This window comes from Equus caballus, chromosome 23 (assembly GCF_041296265.1).
Source record: "Equus caballus isolate H_3958 breed thoroughbred chromosome 23, TB-T2T, whole genome shotgun sequence".
Lineage (NCBI taxonomy): Eukaryota > Metazoa > Chordata > Mammalia > Perissodactyla > Equidae > Equus > Equus caballus.
Genome location: NC_091706.1, coordinates 40,970,013 through 40,988,168, shown reverse-complemented (window position 1 = coordinate 40,988,168; position 18,156 = coordinate 40,970,013). Strand labels below are relative to the sequence as shown.

Genomic DNA, 18,156 nt, shown 5'->3' with positions numbered 1-18,156 from the left:
GACGGAGGACTGCATGCCACGTGTGATGTGTGTATTGTTAGCATGCTAGCTCTTCACCCCTGGGTGTGATTTTTACTATGTTAAAGGAGCTAGGGTCACCTTCAGTGGACTCCTGGGTGCTGGGGCGCATATGTAAACCCAGGAAAGACCTGAGGCTGCGGCATGTGGACCTTGGTGGCCTCTATCTGATTCTCCTAGCCTGTCCATTGGTTAGGGCCAATCTTGTTAGGGCTTGATCTTTTTACGCCCGGAGCCTTGCAGATGGCCTAACTGCTTTTACTTAAAATTATGCTACATATTGATTAGTGTGTCCTTTTTCAATGCTTCAATACTCTTGATTTCAGCTTCTTGGTGGTCTCTAATCCCAGGTAAGTGTTCTTAACACAGTTTTCACATGTTTACCTGATTGGAAGTACACTGTGGGAATATTTTTTTTCTTAAGATTTTATTTTTCCTTTTCCTCCCAAAGCCCCCGGGTACATAGTTGTATATTTTAGTTGTGGGTCCTTCTCGTTGTGGCATGTGGGACGCTGCCTCAGCGTGGCCTGATCAGCGGTGCCATGTCTGCACCCAGGATCCAAACTGGCAAAACCCTGGGCCGCCGAAGTGGAGCCCGCTAACTTAACCACTCAACCACGGGGCGGCCCCACTGTGGGAATATTTTGAGTAAAAAATGTAGTTTGCTCTCTACGCTTCCCAAACCCACAAAACATCTGAGATGTGCCCTACTTGTTTGCTTAATTGGGTGTATAACTAATAAACTGCACGATATGAGGCTTCCACTTCATTAGGTAATAAGATAGAATTGCTGACGTTCACACAGGGCTTATTATTTGCCAAGCACTGTTCTCGGTGCTCTGCAGGTACTAGTACCTTCTACCCTCAGTGAAGTGTTAACCAGTGAGTACGTGCTGCTGTTATTCCCATTTACAGATAGACTGTAGCACTGTGAGATTAATTTGCTCAAAGTCACACAGAGGTCTGTCCTTTTTTATTTTGAGGAAGATTAGCCCTGAGCTAACATCTGCTGCCAATCCTCCTCTTTTTGATGAGGAAGGCTGGCCCTGAGCTCACATGGTGCCCATCTTCCTCTACTTTATATGTGGGACACCTACCACAGCATGCCTTGCCAAGCGGTGCCACGTCCGCACCCAGGGATCTGAACCGGCAAACCCCGGGCTGCCAAAGCAGAACATGTGAACTTAACTGCTGTGCCACCGGGCCAGCCCCAAGGTCTGCCCTCTTAATTAGTATTCTGTAATCTTACTGTAATGGGAGACTGGACCAGAAGTCTGGAGGCCTATATTCCAAACCCATCTCCACTGTTTTCCACCTGTGTTATATTTATAAGTTAAAACCTCCCAAAGAAGTGCAGCCGAGTCTCAGTTTACCGGAAAAATGAGGGAGCTACGCCAGTCCTGTTGACCTCCCTGAATTGTTATGCACATCAAATACGATTATTTTTTTTAAAGGGACCATTTTCAAAGCTGTAAAATACAATATGAAATATAACAGATGTTCTATTGTATTTGTTTCACAGTCTTGATGAAACAAGCAATTGAAGTAGGCCAATTAGGAAATTGACTAAATTATGACCCAGACGACTGAATTATGTCCCTGAAGTAGAATTATCTTTAAACTTGAATTGTAATTAAAATTAACAATATCATTGCCAGATGGAATAATTCATTTAGTTCTGATAATGAACTACAGTTGCAGAATTGCTGTGATCCTTTGAAAAACTATTATGTAGATGATTAACTCTGAAATCACCTGACAGGCACTAACTACTTGTAAAAAATGTTTCTCATTTGCTCATAATACTAATAATACAGCAAATTGCAGAGCCAAATTTTGATGTTTTGAAGTTCATTGGACTCTGGAAAATATAAGCATTGAGTAACAATAATAACCATTGATTTTTAACTATGCCTTATTGACAATAATTTTGCATTTAAATGACCAATGAATTTTCTTTCTCTTAAGCCAGTTTGCATTGGGTTTTCTATGGCTTGCAGCCAAAGAACCTGTAACAGTTGTAGTGAATTATGCCTATAACTACACTGTCTGCTCCTGCCTAGCTTAGGATTCTGAATGCTAACCCCAGCTGACATGGAAAGGGCTCCGTACCTAGTAGGGGCTCATTGAATGACAGCTGACAGCCAACTCTGAAAGGTGTCTTCTTAGCAAGCAACTACTTGTGTAAATTTCACAGAAGAGTAAAAAAGTCTCACAGTCTGCCTTCAGCTGATAAATGTTAATCTCGATTCTCTGGAGAAGAACTGACCCTGTATATTTTCTCTTTTGCGTCTTTCTTAGAGGCTGGCTCTTGTGTTTCTAAGCACATAGCTCTGTATTTCTTGTGGTCTCCTGATTGATGCAGGGTTGGTGAGCCGAGGGTCAAAAGAAAGATTTCTTAGACTCTTAAGATCTGGCAGTAGTGCTCTTTTATTTAGACAATAGTGTGGAATAGCATGGGGACAGGACCCATGGGCAGTCAGAGCTTCTGCTGCCGCCACTTCTGCTGCCCCCGCTGGCATGGGGACAGGGCCCATGGGCAGGCAGAGCAGCTGCTGCTGCCCCCGCTGGCATGGGGACAGGACCCATGGGCAGGCAGAGCTGGTGCGTGGGGACAGGACCCACGGGCAGTCAGAGCTCCTGCTGCTGCCCCGAGTTGAGGGTTAGGGCTAATTTTATAAGGCATGGGTACGTGACTTATTTTTACTGGAGAAAAGAAAAGATGATGTAAAAAGTCATTAAATGATTTCAGTGCAGATGGGGTCTGGTTATTGTGCGGTCATATAACTTTAGATACGAATCTGGCCATATAGATCGGCATGTAGGTGAGGATGCCCTGGGCTTCTCTCCCTGGGGCGGTCCTAATTCATACCATAAAAAAAGTCCACTGGGTCGTATAGTTTGGCATGTAGGCCAGGTCACCTTGGGCTTCTCTAGCTGGGGCAGCCTTAATCCACATCACTGATGAATTGAGTAGGTATTACTATGGCAGGTTACAGCAATTTGGGCTGACTTACTATTTCTATGAGACTGTGTGCTTCATATTTTGTCAGTAAAAGTGGTTCAAGGGGCCGGCCCCATGGCATAGTGGTTAAGTTTGGCATGCTCTGCTTTTTCAGCAGGTTCGGATCCCAGGCTCAGACCTAAGTTAGCAGGTTCAGACCCTGGGCTTGGACCTACAACACTCATCAGCCATGCTGTGGTGGCAACTCACATACAAAAAATAGAGGAAGATTGTTAGCTCAGGGCTGATCTTCCTCAGCAAAAAATTAAAAAGTGGTTTGAATGATCCCTGGAAGAATGGTGAGATGCATGATGGGAAACATCACTTTCTTCCTTTGTATTATGGTTTTGATTTTCCCCGTGTCTTCCCTGGATGATGAAGAGCAGAGTGGATTCTCTCCCTGCTTTTAACTGGGATGTTAGGGTGATTAAGGAACTAAGATAGATTTGGGGGAAATCTACTTTTGATGTGAGGAGATTGTCTTCATTAACTCCACAAAATTATACATACATTAAAGAATCAGTGCATTTAACCTCTAAATGCCATCAAGAATCACTGTCAAAATTCAGCACATCATGATAGTTTTGATGTTTCCAGAAATAGAACTCCTTGACACTCTGTAATTGGTTTGGAAAAATCTCTGCCTGTGGGGAAACTTCTTCTAGCCCCATCTACCGTTAGTTCCCATATTCTTGGGATATGATTCATTGAGGTTAATATTAGAATATTTTCATTGTAGTTATGCCAAGACAGACTAAACACTTAGCTGGGAAAATTCTGTGACTTTTAGTTCCAGGATCTTTATGATGTTTCTCAACTATCCACCAAAGCCCTCATTTATTTTTATGTTATTTTATTTTTGCCAAGATGGTTTTCAATAATCAAAGCATGCAAAATATGCTTGTTCATCCCAGTGAGTTTCCAGGAGAAAATGCTCAGAAATAACTGTTATACTGTAGATATTCAGAAGAGTATTTTGTATAACCCAAAACTTAGTAAAAAGGTTAAGTGCTAAGAATAATCTGTTAAATAAATGCATTTATTTGGGTCTATGAAAGCTCTATGAAGCTCAAGATTTTTGGTTTGTTTCATGTTCATGTAACTAGTTTCCTTCTCAGAGAGGTGAAGAAACACACAATAAGAAATTTGTAGGGGCTGCCCCGTGGCTGAGTAGTTAAGCTCCCATGCTCCGCTTCAGCGGCTGAGGGGTTCGAAGGTTGGGATCCTGGGCACCGACCTAGCACTGTTCATCAAGCCATGCTGGGGTGGCATCCCACATGGCAAATTTAAAGGGACCTACAACTAGAATATACAATTGTGTACTGGGGGGCTTAGGGGAGAAGAAAAAAAAAAGAGGAGGATTGGTGGCGGATGTTAGCTCAGGGACAATCTTTAAAAAAAAACCCAAAAAGTGGCTTGTTTAAAAAAAGAAATTTGCAGAGTTGTATTTCAGCATGATCCAAACTATCCATTAAAACCTGCTGCTACTTTGTAGACTTCCATGTGTTCTTCTTTATGGTTTCTAAGTGATGATCTATCAAGCTGTGTACTTAAAGAAACCCCATGATTCTTACTGGGGAGATTTAGAATTATTCATCAAGGCCTTTATACTAGCTATACAAAAATTACTCATGAGTGAATCTGTTTGGTGCCTGATGTTAACCTTTGAAATGTGTACTTTCTAATGTAAGAATAAAAGATCCTCTGTTTAAATTTAAGTATAACTTCATAGTAGTGTCAAGCATTCTTTTATTTAGTCTGGTATGATGGCTCTTCAAATAATTACAGAGGACAAAAGCCTTTCTAAACCAATCAACTACAACAGGTGATGGGTATTCATTCATCTTTTTGCCACAAGATATCTCTCTGTTTGGTCTTTTGACCTAGCTATCTGCTCTTTATTGCTTCCTAGTACTTCCCAGCTCAATATTTGTGCTTACTGTCACTTCCTCATAATAGGTGTCCTCTTTGGTCCTCATAAGTCCGCCCACTCTTGGAACACCCACCCCCTCTCACTGTCTGGAATGCCTACCTTAAGGGGATCCCATTGACATTCTTCCCTTTCTGCCAGCTCTTGCTTGCCATTCATTCCCACCCCCTGCAACATGCCAACTAATATCTGTTTTTCCCAAACCACACTCATGGACTAAATCTTGAAAAGGACTCCATTCTATGAGGTGTAGAAGAAGGAAGGTCCAAATGACGTCACTCCCAAGGCTGACGGTTGTTGTTAGATGCCAACTGGAAGCTCCACTGGGGCTGCTGGCCAGAGGCCTTAGTGCTCTTCCATATGGGCTTATTTGGGTTTCCTCACAGCAGAAGCTGAAGTCCAAGCAGAAACGTTCCAAGAGGATAGGCTTTGAGGTACTCTTCCACTGCAGCTAATGTCAAACCTATTCTTTTTTTTTTTTTTAAAGATTTTATTTTTCCTTTTTCTCCCAAAGCCCCCCGGTACATAGTTGTGTATTCTTAGTTGTGGGTCCTTCCAGCCCTGGCATGTGGGACACTGCCTCAGCATGGCGCGACGAGCGGTGCCATGTCTGCGCCCAGGATTGGAACCGGTGAAACCCCGGGCCACCAAAGCAGAGCCTGCGAACCCAATCAGTCTGCCACGGGGCCGACCCCGAAATCTATTCTTTTGATATAAGGACCAGATATGAATTGTTTGGCTCAAAAGTGCATGATGTTAGCACAGCTCAAAGAGAAAGATAGTTTGATAAAATTGCTAAACCTAAACACCAAAGGAAAATTTGTACCTGATTTTGTTTTAACAAAGCAGCCTGAGGAAAGAATGCCAACAAACCTCCACCTTGAAAAGGAGAAGGTGGGTTAGTTCCTCTACCCTAAAATGGGTTAGCAATCAAAGACCATGAGGAAATGACAATCTGAGCCGGAAGGCTAAGGGTCTAAAAAAGATGAGGGTCAGTTTAATGTATATAGTTGGGTTTTTTTTTTTTTTTTATGAGGAAGATTGTCCCTGAGCTAACATCTGTGCCAGTCTTCCTCTATTTTGTATGTGAGATACTGCCACAGCATGGCTTGATGAGCGGTGTGTAGGTCTGTGCCCAGATCTGAATCCACGAACCCTGGTCTGCTGAAGGGGAGCCCACGAACTTAATCAGCACTAACTTAACCACTACGCCACTGGCTGGCCCCTAATGTATATAGTCTTAAGGGACAAAGGGATGATCCATTTCTACAGGTGGGTGGCATATGCTACCTTACGCCTGAGAGGATAGTCTACCAGAAAGGAGAGGTGGGAAAAGGCCTATGGATTTCCACAAGAGAGGAAGAGTCCTAAACAACCAGTTTGTGGTGAAAAGTCCTTCTGGTGGTGAGATATGTTGGCACTGCAGAAAGTATTGGCCCCGTGAGGGAAAAATGGAAAAATTGGCCACAGGATCTGGGGAAACTAACTGGGGATGGTGGAGTCAGAAAAAGAAGGGCAAGGAGTGGGGAGGGACAGGGCTGGGTCTGGCACCTAGTGACATCCACAGGCACCAACGCTCCTCTGGGCGGGGCCGTCAACTCCCGTCCCCCGGAGAGCTGCGCGCTTGGGGATGGAAAACCCAGCAGGGCCGGGCCGGCTGTCAGAGTCCGCACCTCACTCAACGTGCCCCTAAGTCAAGAGCAAACGTCCTTGTCTCAGTACCTCTTAGCTGCTTCGTCCTAAATCCAGACACTAGGAAGGACGGTTACTTGGGCTTGTGTTTCTCGACCGCGGAAGGGGAAGGCAGGAGGACGAAGGTGGCCCAGTAGTGAGGGTGACATTTTAGAGATTTTTCCACCTAGGTGGGAGTAGATTGCCCGCGCACGCGCAGAAAGACAGGGATGCCAACGCTCCTGACTACTACTTCGGGCCTCACGTGACCCCCATTCACCCTCGGCCCCTCCCCACCCCGCCGAAGCCAGCACCGTTGGGCGGGACCATAGCGAATCACGTGGGTGAAGAGACTGGCCGTCCGGCCCAGGCTGTTCCCGGCCCTTCGGCGCAGCATCTGAGCTACAGCCACGGCTTGGGAGCTTCCTGCTCCTTTGGAACTGGACTAACCCGGTCCTCACAGAGCGGAGAGGAACTCGGGCAGGAAGGAGGAGCTGATGCCCAGTCACCCGCAGGATTTCCTTAGTGCAGGGCCTGCCGGTCCACCGGGCCCTCCGGAGCGGTGATGTCAGAGGCGCGGACTCCGACCGTCCCGATGCAGGTCTCGCCAGTCTCGGGGCTGGCCTGGATCGGAGGAATCGCGTCGTGTGGCGGCTCTCCATCAGGCCCGGAGCCTCTGGGAAGTGGGAATGTCCTGGGTGCTCTTAAGTATCCTTGTTCGGACCCTTACAAGGGGGCACTTAACCGTGTTGTAAGCTTCAGGGAGCGCAAGTGCCTGTGTTGGAGGCACTTGTGTGGAGCATGTTCTGTCCCCGCACGTGTGAGCCTTTAGATGGGGAACCTCAACAGGAACTTTGTCAGGGACGCTTGGAGCCCATTTGGGGCTGAAATGGAGACAATTGGAAGTGCACGTGCACCCTGGTTCTGGTTCCATTCACTGTATCAAAGTCAGGTTGTTGGCAGCCCTCAAGGTGTCAAATTTAGGTCTTTTGTGTTGCCAGAGGCAGGTGGCACAATGTTCAACCGTCAGCAGAGGTAAAATGAATTTTTTTTAACTGCCTGAAAGGGTCTCAACTGTCAGGTCCCATGGGACTTTCTTTTATAGTGTTCCCAACTAAGAAAGAATAGCCCAATGGATTAGTGAATGGATTTAGGCAGAAGTCTATTGCTGTTTCCGATTTCAAGTTATATCATACGTCGATTGGTTAAAAAGACTCCATTTCAGTGCTTCAAAACTCTCCTACCTATCAGCTTATTTGAAAACCCCTGTGGTCTGTAGGCCCAGATCTTTTCATGGTTTTGAGGGCACAGTGAGGATAAACGGAACGTGATATTTACGGTTGTAAGGCAAAAATGTTTACACAATCACAAAACTTTTGAATTTGCCCTACACTAGCGTCCAATTGGGTATATTCCTAATAAGGTATACAATAACAGGCTCCCAACTCTACTTAGGAGGCAAGGTGATGTGAGTGATTATAGTAAGAGCAATGAGAAATAAATATAATGATGTTGGCATGCATAAATTGCCTGTAAGTACTGTCTTGACTCATCTCCCATTCTCCTTCAAAGCCAATTCACCAGATTTTTCCCTCCATCAGTCCATAAGATCACTTTCTTCTCCCTGACATGCTTTCTTTACCTGACTTACAAGACACCCATTCTCTTGGTTTTCTCTTTCACTTCACTTGCTGCTCCTCCTGTCTTTTTTTTTTTTTTTTGCTGATTCTAATTAAAATTGCATCTGTTCAGGTGGTCTGTTGATGGAAGACACATAATTCATAAACTATTTTTTATTTCATAATATTAATTTTTCTTGCCCTCATTTAAGCAAAATTACTAATTATGTTGTTATAATTAAGATTTTAATATTATTTAGGTTCTATTGACAGTAATAACCTAAATCAGGGGTCAGCAAACTACAGCCATGGGCCAAATCTGGTCTGCCAACTGTTTTTGTAAATAAAGTTTCACTGGAACACTGCCATGCCCACCCATTTATGTATAGCTTGTGACTGTTTTTAAGCTACAACAGCAAACTTAAGCAACTGTGCTAGAGATTGGCCCACAAAGTTTAAAATATTTACTGTCTAGCCCTTGACAGAAAAAGCTTGCCAACTCTGACCTAAACGACTAAAAATATAAGATGTAATTGTATTCCAAGTGTATAAATTTTAATATATTTTCTCAAGAAAGGTAAATTAAATTACTATATAAAATTTAAAAATTAAAATTATTTTCACACATTTTTGAAGTTATTTTTCTAAAGTTTTCAGAAATATCTTCCAAAATCAAAAGGTAAAATATGTTATAATTAAAAAATATGAAGATTTTCAGTCAACTTATTTAAAGTTGAACAATCCTAATTTTTGGAAAATGTAATTAAATCTTACTAATATTGCTATAAAAATAAAACATGAGTTTAGTGCTCAATGTCCATCTGGTTACCAATGTTAGCAGCATCGTATTTCATGTATATTAGGTCTTGACATATATATATAGGACTTTAAAGATAATATGGATTGTTTAATATTCCTAAATGTTTCTTGGCCACAGCTGTTGCAAATACCGTGCTAAGCTAATTCATGAGTAATCCTGTAACCACTCACTGAAATATGGAGAGAAGCAAGAAACGGATGCTCCACACTACTAGGAAATAATTGTTATGCGGGAATCTCTTGCATTCATGCCATCTGAAAGGATCTGACAAAGTAATTTGTTACGTCGTCCTACTTAAGTGCTTCCACTTCTCAAAACCTCTCCACTCTCGGAAGGAGTGTCCATTTCTGACATTGGCCCCGCACAACTGAGGAGCCTTCACAGCATTTAGACACAGTCACATTTTCTTTTGAGGACACGAAGCAAGAGATGTGCTGCAGTGCTTGTCTCCCTGAGGCCTGAAGGACAGCAGAATATACCACCCCAAAATATGCCACTTTGGCATCAGGATTATTTTGAGCTGAAGGCAATTGAGAGGAAGCCGATATGAGAAAAGCGTCCTGCCCTCCTATCTGCCTAAAAGCAGGGCATAAATTTGTAAAAGTGTTGCCCTTCTTCTCTCTACCAGGAACGACACAGTTAATTACCAGGGACAACTCCAGATCCTTATGGCCCAGAGACGGCACCACAGGAATCTTCCCGACAAATTTTACTAACTAGCCCTTATCTACCACTAGTTCTCCTATATATTTGCCATCCCACAATTTGCTGCCCTAGAATTCAAAGTCCTTTGTCTTGTCACTTCTCTAAAAATTTATTGTTCATTTGTTAAGATGCTATATAAACCCAAGTTCTAACCATCCCTTTGAGTTACTCATCTCTGAGTGCTCCCATGTGTGCATGATGCACATGTGAATAAACTTGTTTTTCTCTTTTTAGTCTTTTTTCAGTCTAATTTACAGAGCCCCAGCTAGAGAACCCAAGATAGATAGAAGGAAAAGAATCTCTTCCCTCCTCTATAGGCCTTAGCAGTTCAGTATGTTTGTGAACTGTGAGGGCCACTAAAGTGCAGGGCCTGCTTGCCCAGGTCTGAGAGTAAACACTGCCTTGCTGGGTACCTGTGATAAGCCCCAGGTACAGGCCACATCTTTCCAATGGACCATGTAGGACAAAGGTAACTGTGGTAAAAACATGGCCATTGGAAAAATAAAGGCTCAAATAAACCTCAGTAACTCCCTTATGTTGCTGTTAATTTAAAACCACCCTGTGCTGACTCACAAGCCTCCAGACTTCCTTCTTCGTGGGACGACAGGAACTATTTGATGGCAGGAATCTTCTACTGAATTGCCTCCATATATGACTAATTGCTTGATTCATTATCACTAAAATCCTCTTGCTTTTTGGAGGGCACATCAGAAACGATGCATTTCAAACACCCAGCTACTTACCCAAAGAAGACCTGGGCTCCAGTGGAAGCTGGCTCCTCATGTTAAGTGGATCTAAGACTGCTCAGATGTCTGTTTTAATGAATTTAACTCCTTACTGCCCTAAATCTAACTTTTTAGTAACTGGAAACATATGAAAATAGGCAACTTCACTCTATTCAAAGGAAGCCGAAGTCAAAAGCCAAGGTGTATATAATTTGTTTGCATTTGAAAGAATCTTAGTCAAGCAGGAGGTGTTGGTAAATCCTAGGAGTTAAATATGTCTAACTGCAGTAGCTCTATTTTAACATATAGTCTGTTTTACACATAATTTTCCCCTCTAAAAAGAGCTTGGAATGCAATAACAGAAATACATATACAAATACATATACATTTTCAAAAGTGACCTCATGAAACTTCAATTTATAAAAATACATGAAGTATGAAAAATCTGTTCCTGAATGTTTTGCCTGAATGTAGTGTTTGTGGAGTATTTGTCAGAAAGATAACTTGAGTGTGAATGGCTGTGTCTGATGCTGAATATTCTATGAATTAAATTATTTTAAAATCAACTTTATAAAAGCACATCTTCAGATCAAAAAGAGAAATCTAACTCTGGGTTTATAAGAACAAGTGACAGGCAAGAAATGGGTAAGAAGCTTGGCTCTAAAGTCAGGCTCCCAAAGGAGGGGAAATTGGGATTGAAAGAGTCTGCCTTGAAGGTGGTAGAGCCACAATGCTGAAGGAGCCTGGTTCCTTGAATGAATGCATGGAGCAAAGCCTCCACCAATCCATGTTAAACTGTGACGTGAACAATAAACAAACCTTTATTGTGTTGAGTCCCCTAAAATTTGGTGTTATTTGCAACAGTAGTTTGCCTGAACATCACTCAATTATTACAAACCTTACAGAATTAGCAGGATTAGAGAAGAATCTTGCCTAAGATCAGAAGATCAGGTTCTAGAAAGATGGGTGTCAAACCAATGTTTCCTCTTTTCCTTTGATAAATGATTCATTAATGAATCCTGTTGGTTCTTTAAAATACTAATTCCAAACTAGGGACTTTTGCGTTAAATACTTGTCAAATTTCAAAAGGTGATTTAACACATTATATAAAGAACCTAGGAAATCTAATATTGTGCTTTAATTTAAAAAAAACAAAACTGGGCCAGCCCTGGTGGCGTAGTGGTTAAGTTCAGCATGCTCTGCTTTGGCAGCCCAGGTTCGGTTCCCAGGCCCAGACCTACACCACTTGTCTGTCAGTGGACATGCTGTGGCAGTGGCTCACATACAAAAAGAGGAAGGTTGGTAGCAGATGTTAGCTCAGGGTGAATCTTCTTTAGCAAAAAGAAAAAGAAAAAAACCCTAATTGTGTTTTTTCTCTATTATAATGAATACAGTTGGTACAAAAGGCAAAATTGGGATTTGCAGGCATAGCATTTTGGATCAATTCCATGCAAGAGTTTGGATTTTTGAAGTAATATGGATTAGCTAAAGGTTTAAGTAAATGTAATGTAAAACATGAAGTTTCAGTTGAAATGTATTACAATTGAAGTATTTATAACTAAAAAATCTCACATTTTATGAATTTGTCCTAGTAAAACTCAAGAATAAAACCACTCTATTGTTTTTAACTTAGAATTTTGAATATTCTGGTTCAGGTCTCAAGAGTACAATTTGTTTTAAGGAAACGGACCTACAGATCAGTGTGGTGCTCTGGAAGATCCTTTTTTTTTGAGGAAGATTAGCCCTGAACTAACATCTGCTGCCAATCCTCCTCTTTTTGCTGAGGAAGACTGGCCCTGAGCTAACATCCGTGCCCATCTTCCTCTATTTTATACGTGGGACACCTACCACAGCATGGTTTTTGCCAAGCCGGGCCATGTCTGCACCCAGGATTCAAACCAGCGAACCCCAGGCCGCCGAGAAGCAGACGTGCAAACTTAACCGCTGTGCCACCAGACCCGCCCCTGGAAGTTCGTTTTAATGCAGTGGTTTGCAAGTTTCCCCCTGAATTTCAAAAAGCTTACTAGGCCTTATGCTACAGATGAACATGCATGGACTGTGAGTGTGACAGACGTGGGTTCTTTAGCCAACTTGCTCTTTGATATAAAGGCCAGTTACTGGATTGTAATTAGTTTTTGGGTGGTGAACATGATGAAATCTACACAGAATTTGAAATATATTATGATGCACCCCTGAAAGTTATATAATATTATAAACCAATGTTACTGCAATAAAAAAATAAAATAAAAATAAAGGCCAGTTACTTCACCTCAAGTTCTCATCTTTGAAATGGTGTTAGGAATACTTAACTCAAATTTCACTTGTCAGTTATACCTCAATAAAGCTGAGTAAAAAGAAAATTAACTCAAAGGATTGTTTAAAAGTAAGGCTTAAATGACATAATGTTGGTAAAGTCAGCACATTGATGACACATAATAAATGATTCTTCTCACCTTGCCCTGTCCAGCAAAAGTTACAGGTAACATTTACTCATAATACAGATGGCCAAGATAACTTGAGTATTATAATTTATTTTTAATTGCCATTACATCAGTTCACTGAGAGATCATTTCTTTCAGAAATATTAGCCTGCTGATCCACAGTCCTGTTTTGACAGTATATGTCTGTAATTAAAACAAATGAAAAACATAGTTCTTTTCTAAAACTGTATTTCTTTTGGTAACCAAATTGTCTTAAAATCTGGTGCAGAACAATAAAACATCAATAAAAAGGTTCCTTTGGCTAGAGAACCACAGGATTAGTATGTCAGGACGTGTTCTGAGGAATGAACACTAGATGGCAGCCTTTAGACACGATTGTCTGGGTCACTGACAAGAATCTTTCTTACCCAAGGGTTCCCACTTCCCCAGGGACCCTCCCACTTGCCTCCATCAGGACAGCAGTTACTAACCAAGAAACTGAAGCATTGTAGCAGCTTCTGAGGAGAGAAGATTGAATAAAAAGCAGAGAAACAACAACGAAAAACTAAGCTGTAAGCCTCTCCCCTTATGATATTGTACTTTCCTTTTAAAAGTGATTTCATCTTTGCGGTGATGGAGAGGGCAGAGCAGGGGGAGAAGGGAATCTTCCTGAATCAATTCTAAAGACCTTACTATGTTGTTCATCTTAACGGTAAGTTTTTTCAGCTTGTTTTCTTTTTCTTCTTTTTAAAAATCTATTCTCTGCCTATTTTTCTCCCATTCATGCCTTCAAGGAGTATTTATCAAGTATTTACAGTGTACAACTTGATGCATGCATCAGTCTGTCGCTGAGGGTGGAAGATTAGAAAATACTATTTAAATAATTATAAAACAGAAATCCTTTAAACACTATCTGTACATATACCAGTTTTGTAAGCACCCCACAATGGCCCCCCTCGCTCCAGGATCACAACCCTGTCTCTCCCCTCTGGAGAGAAAGTCCACCCTGATTTTCTTAGGAATCACTTTCTTGCTTTCTTGCTTTCCTTTCCTCTTTTTTTCAGAATCATTACCTTAATACGCATGCCTAAACAGTGCAGTTTGGTTGACAGTTAATGAAGATTATGTCTGTAGAGCCATACTCTACATATTTTCTTTGTGTTTTGCTTCTTTCCCTCAACATTGTGATATTTATCTATGTTGCATTCAACTGTAATTTGTTCCTTTTCATTGACATAGAGTTTTCTATTGTATGAATAGAGCTTGCTTTCTCTTCTCATATTCACAGATAATGGGACTGTTTCTGTTTGGGACTATCAGGACCATTCCTGTCCATGTATCCTGGGGCACAGGGCTTATGTATCACTTATGAATCTTGGTAAGATGCAGAATCTGATTCATGTGGTCTGCAGTGGGGCCCATAAATTTACACTTCTAACAAATTGCTGGGAGACACTGATGTTTCTGGTCTGTAGTCCACAGTTGAGGAGCAAGGCTCAGGGCTGGGTCATAGGGTATCTGGATCTTCACTTTTCTAGACAATGTCTAACTGGTTGGAAAGTTGTTGCATCTATCTGCACTCTCCCCAGCAGTGTTTGAGTGTTCCTGTTGCTCATCACTGCTGCCAACACTGCTTATTGTCAGATTCTTACATTTGTCAATCAGAAGAGTGATTTAAATTTGCATTTTTCTGGATATTTCTGAGACTGAAAGGCTTTCTTTTTTTAAAGATTTTATTTTTTTCCTTTTTCTCTCCAAAGACCCCCGGTACATAGTTGTATATTCTTTGTTGTGAGTCCTTCTAGTTGTGGCATGTGGGACGCGGCCTCAGCATGGTTTGATGAGCAGTGCCATGTCTGCGCCCAGGATTTGAACCAATGAAACACTGGGCTGCCTGCAGCGGAGCACGTGAACTTAACCACTTGGCCACGGGGCCAGCCCCTGAAAGGCTTTTTATACGTTTATTATACATTTGGATTTCCTGTTTTTGGAAAATGTTTGAGGTTCTCCCCGCCACCCATTTTGTGTTTTTCTCATTGAAAAAACTGCTGTCCCTTTGACCACTGTTGGGATGAAAAACTCCTCTGCCCTCTTAAGTTCAGGACTTGGGGGCCTGAGAATTGAACTGACAAAAGACCGTTAACAGGAGAAAAAAGACTTATTCATATGCATATAGAGCTAACAAAGGAAGTAGTTAGCTGACCGACCAGTTAAAGTTAGTGACATATACTTAACTTAGTAGGCAAACGGAAGTGGGGAGAAACAGCTTCTATGGGAAGAACAAATAGGTTTCTTTAGGAAAGGCAAAGGGGTTTTCAGAAGAACAAACCAAGAAGACAGTTTGTGATGTTTGTTTATGCTGATGCAAGTGGTCTTTCGTTCTTCATGGCCATGAATCTCCCCCGGCAGGGAGATTTATGGCAGGTTTACTGTTGGTCTCTCTCCTGGGAGTAGACCCGCCCGGAAGAGGGAATTTTTGGCAGCTTCATTTTTCAGAAGTTTCTGCTTTTAGTCGGATAAGGGGAGCCCGGAGAAGGCTTCTTTCTGCACCTGTTGATTCTCAAATGTCTTCAGCTTAAAATAATCCTCAGACCAACTCTGGGGTTCCAAATGGGTCCCTACACCATCATGTAAATTTCCAGGTATTTTTTCTTCTTGAGGTTTCTAACTGATGAAGTATTAAGCTATGTAATTAAGTTAACCATCTGCTTGTTATTGGAGGAATTTAGCTTTATTTTTGGACCTTTTATAATAATAATGCTTTCGAAGGTACTCAATTTTTATTTTATTTATCTTTATTTATTTAATTTATTAAAAAGAAAGAGCCTTTTTGGTGTCCATTTCGATAGAATTAAATACTAGATAGGAAAGCATTCTTAGTTTAGCTGACTTGTTAGAGATGCTTTTCAGCAGTCTAAGGGAGAATGACTCTTTTAAGTATGTTCTGTTTGTTTTGAGATAAATTTTTTATCTTTCTGACAAGAGGACTCTTGGAGTTGGAATAACTTGGTGAAATCAAGGGCAAAACATCAGAACTTTTGCCTTTCCATTTCCCTACAGAATTGTTCTTGTTCTAAGACAAAATGAAACAAAGTCAGGGTAATGGATTCCTTTTTCTCCCCTCATAGTTTTACAGTTGATGAAAATAATAAGAATAATGTTCTCACATATTAAGGTATATGGGGAAGCCCTTCTGGTTTAAATCTAATTTGGCCTAAAACTTGTTTTTCCCCGAGTAGCCTGACTTATGGCCCACCGAACATGTACTGTACATCTGCTTCAAACATTTTCCCAAAGCAAAGAATGCACTCTTTAAAGGCATCAATTTCTCTAACGTCAATACCAGTACTTCTTTGAAGATGAGCTTTTCCTCCCAGAGAACCAAGGTCAAGTTTGATGAGGATTTTAGGCTGGTTAATTTTAAAACTGCAGATGAGAAGCAGGCTCCGAGGAGTGGAATTTGCTCACCCTTTGATGAGACACAGTTGCATTTGTGAAGGAAATCTCCATGCCTCCCTCTCTGCGCCAGGAGGAAGGGGGGAGGGCCTTATCTATGAAAACTCTTAATGCGGAAGGCAAGAACTTAAGTTGTTTACTATCTGGCAACCTCATACCTCATGTAACTGACCCCCCCCCCCCCCAAATCCTCCTTTGTCTTTAGCTGAAGATAATATTTAAGCAGTGACTTCTGCCATTTACTCAATCCGGTTTGATTCTTATCTAAAAGTTGTGGGACCGCCCAATGGCCGGACCCTACCGGCACTGGTACCATTTTAACTTTTTTTTTGTCTTGTAAAGAGATAACTCACGTACATATGCCTTAAATTTAGCCTTACTCTCCACCCACGTTTGCAGCAGAAGTGGCAGCAGCAACATGCCGGCAGCAGCTCTGCCTGCTCATAGGTCCTGTCCCCATGCCAGCCGTGGCAGCGGCAGCTCCCCATGCCAGCAGCATCTCTGACTGCCCGTGGGCCCTGTCCCCATGCAGCAGCTGACTGCCCATGGGTCCTGTCCCCATGCTATTCTATTCTCTAAATAAAAGAGCACTACTGCCAGATCTTAAGAGTCTAAGAAATCTTTCTTTCGACGACTCGGCTCACCGACCCCGCATCAAAGTTGACCTGTTGTGTATGTGCTAAACTGTGGCAAAACATCTTGTGACTTTGGGGGAAAAAAAATCGTATTCCTGTCATGCTTGATGTATGTTCTTTGTTCTGAAATGGTATATAACCATGCTGTAAACCACACTTACCCAGTGTTTTCTTCCCTGGGGAAGCAAATACTTCCAGGCCAGTCCTCGACATTAGCTCATTAAATATCTCTCTTATCTATTGATTGGTTACTGATTATTTGCATTGACACGGTTCTTTCAGAATTTCTAAAACCCACCAAGGTTTGTTCTCTCTTTCATTTGTGTGCTTCCTTTTGTTAAGTGTTTCCCCTCCTTATTTCCCCATGGCTGACTGAAGCTCAGAGTGAAATATGCTCCATCACAGCAAGTGAATTAACCTTGGCAGAAAAATTTCTTTCAATTTTCCCGACCACATTGAATATGTTGTCCCTGCTGCAAGTCCTTTTAATAAGAGGCAGAATGTATATTAACAACTAATGAATAGAACAAATCAACAGAAAAACAGGCAAGGATTTGCATTGAGTTCCCAGAAAATATAAGCAGCTTTTAAAAATAAGATGTTCATCTTCCAAGAGAAATGAAAATTAAAGCTATTATGTGATATAATGACAAACTTATAAAATCGTCAAAAAGAGCACGCTAATATTTTATTGAAGGGGCTATGGCTAGATATATATACATTGCTGGTGGAAGTTAAATTAGTACAACCCTTATAGAAAGCAGTTTGGCAGTTATCTACCAAAAGTTCAAATGCACATAACTTTTGATACAGAAACTGCTTTCTAGGAATTTCTACCATCATAAATTTGCACAACTACAAAACAATTATTTCTTTCAATACAGCATTGTTCATAATAGGCAAAAGACTAGAAAGATCCCAAATACCCATCAATAGGGGATTGGTAAAAAATATTATAGTATATCCACGCCATGGAATACTATACAGCTATACAAAAAGAATGATGACACTGTATACTCACATGCATCTCAAAAAAATTTTTTTTTTTAAAGATTTTATTTTGCCTTTTTTCTCCACAAAGCCCCCTGGTACATAGTTGTATATTTTTAGTTGTGGGTCCTTCTAGTTGTGGCTTGTGGGACACTGCCTCATC

General features: G+C 41.5%; 1 long non-coding RNA gene across 3 annotated transcripts in view; it reads left to right on the top strand.

Moving 5' to 3' along the window:
* The first annotated feature begins 13,353 nt into the window (after positions 1–13,353).
* LOC111770165 (uncharacterized) overlaps positions 13,354–18,156 on the top strand; it is a 28,841-nt gene continuing 24,038 nt past the window's right edge. The window contains exon 1 of one of the 3 annotated variants that reach the window (XR_011431418.1): positions 13,354–13,484. This is a non-coding gene — a long non-coding RNA (uncharacterized lncRNA). Of the gene's footprint in view, positions 13,625–18,156 lie in introns of all 3 variants that reach the window. The other 2 variants (XR_002803240.2, XR_002803239.2) reach the window with 2 other exon arrangements.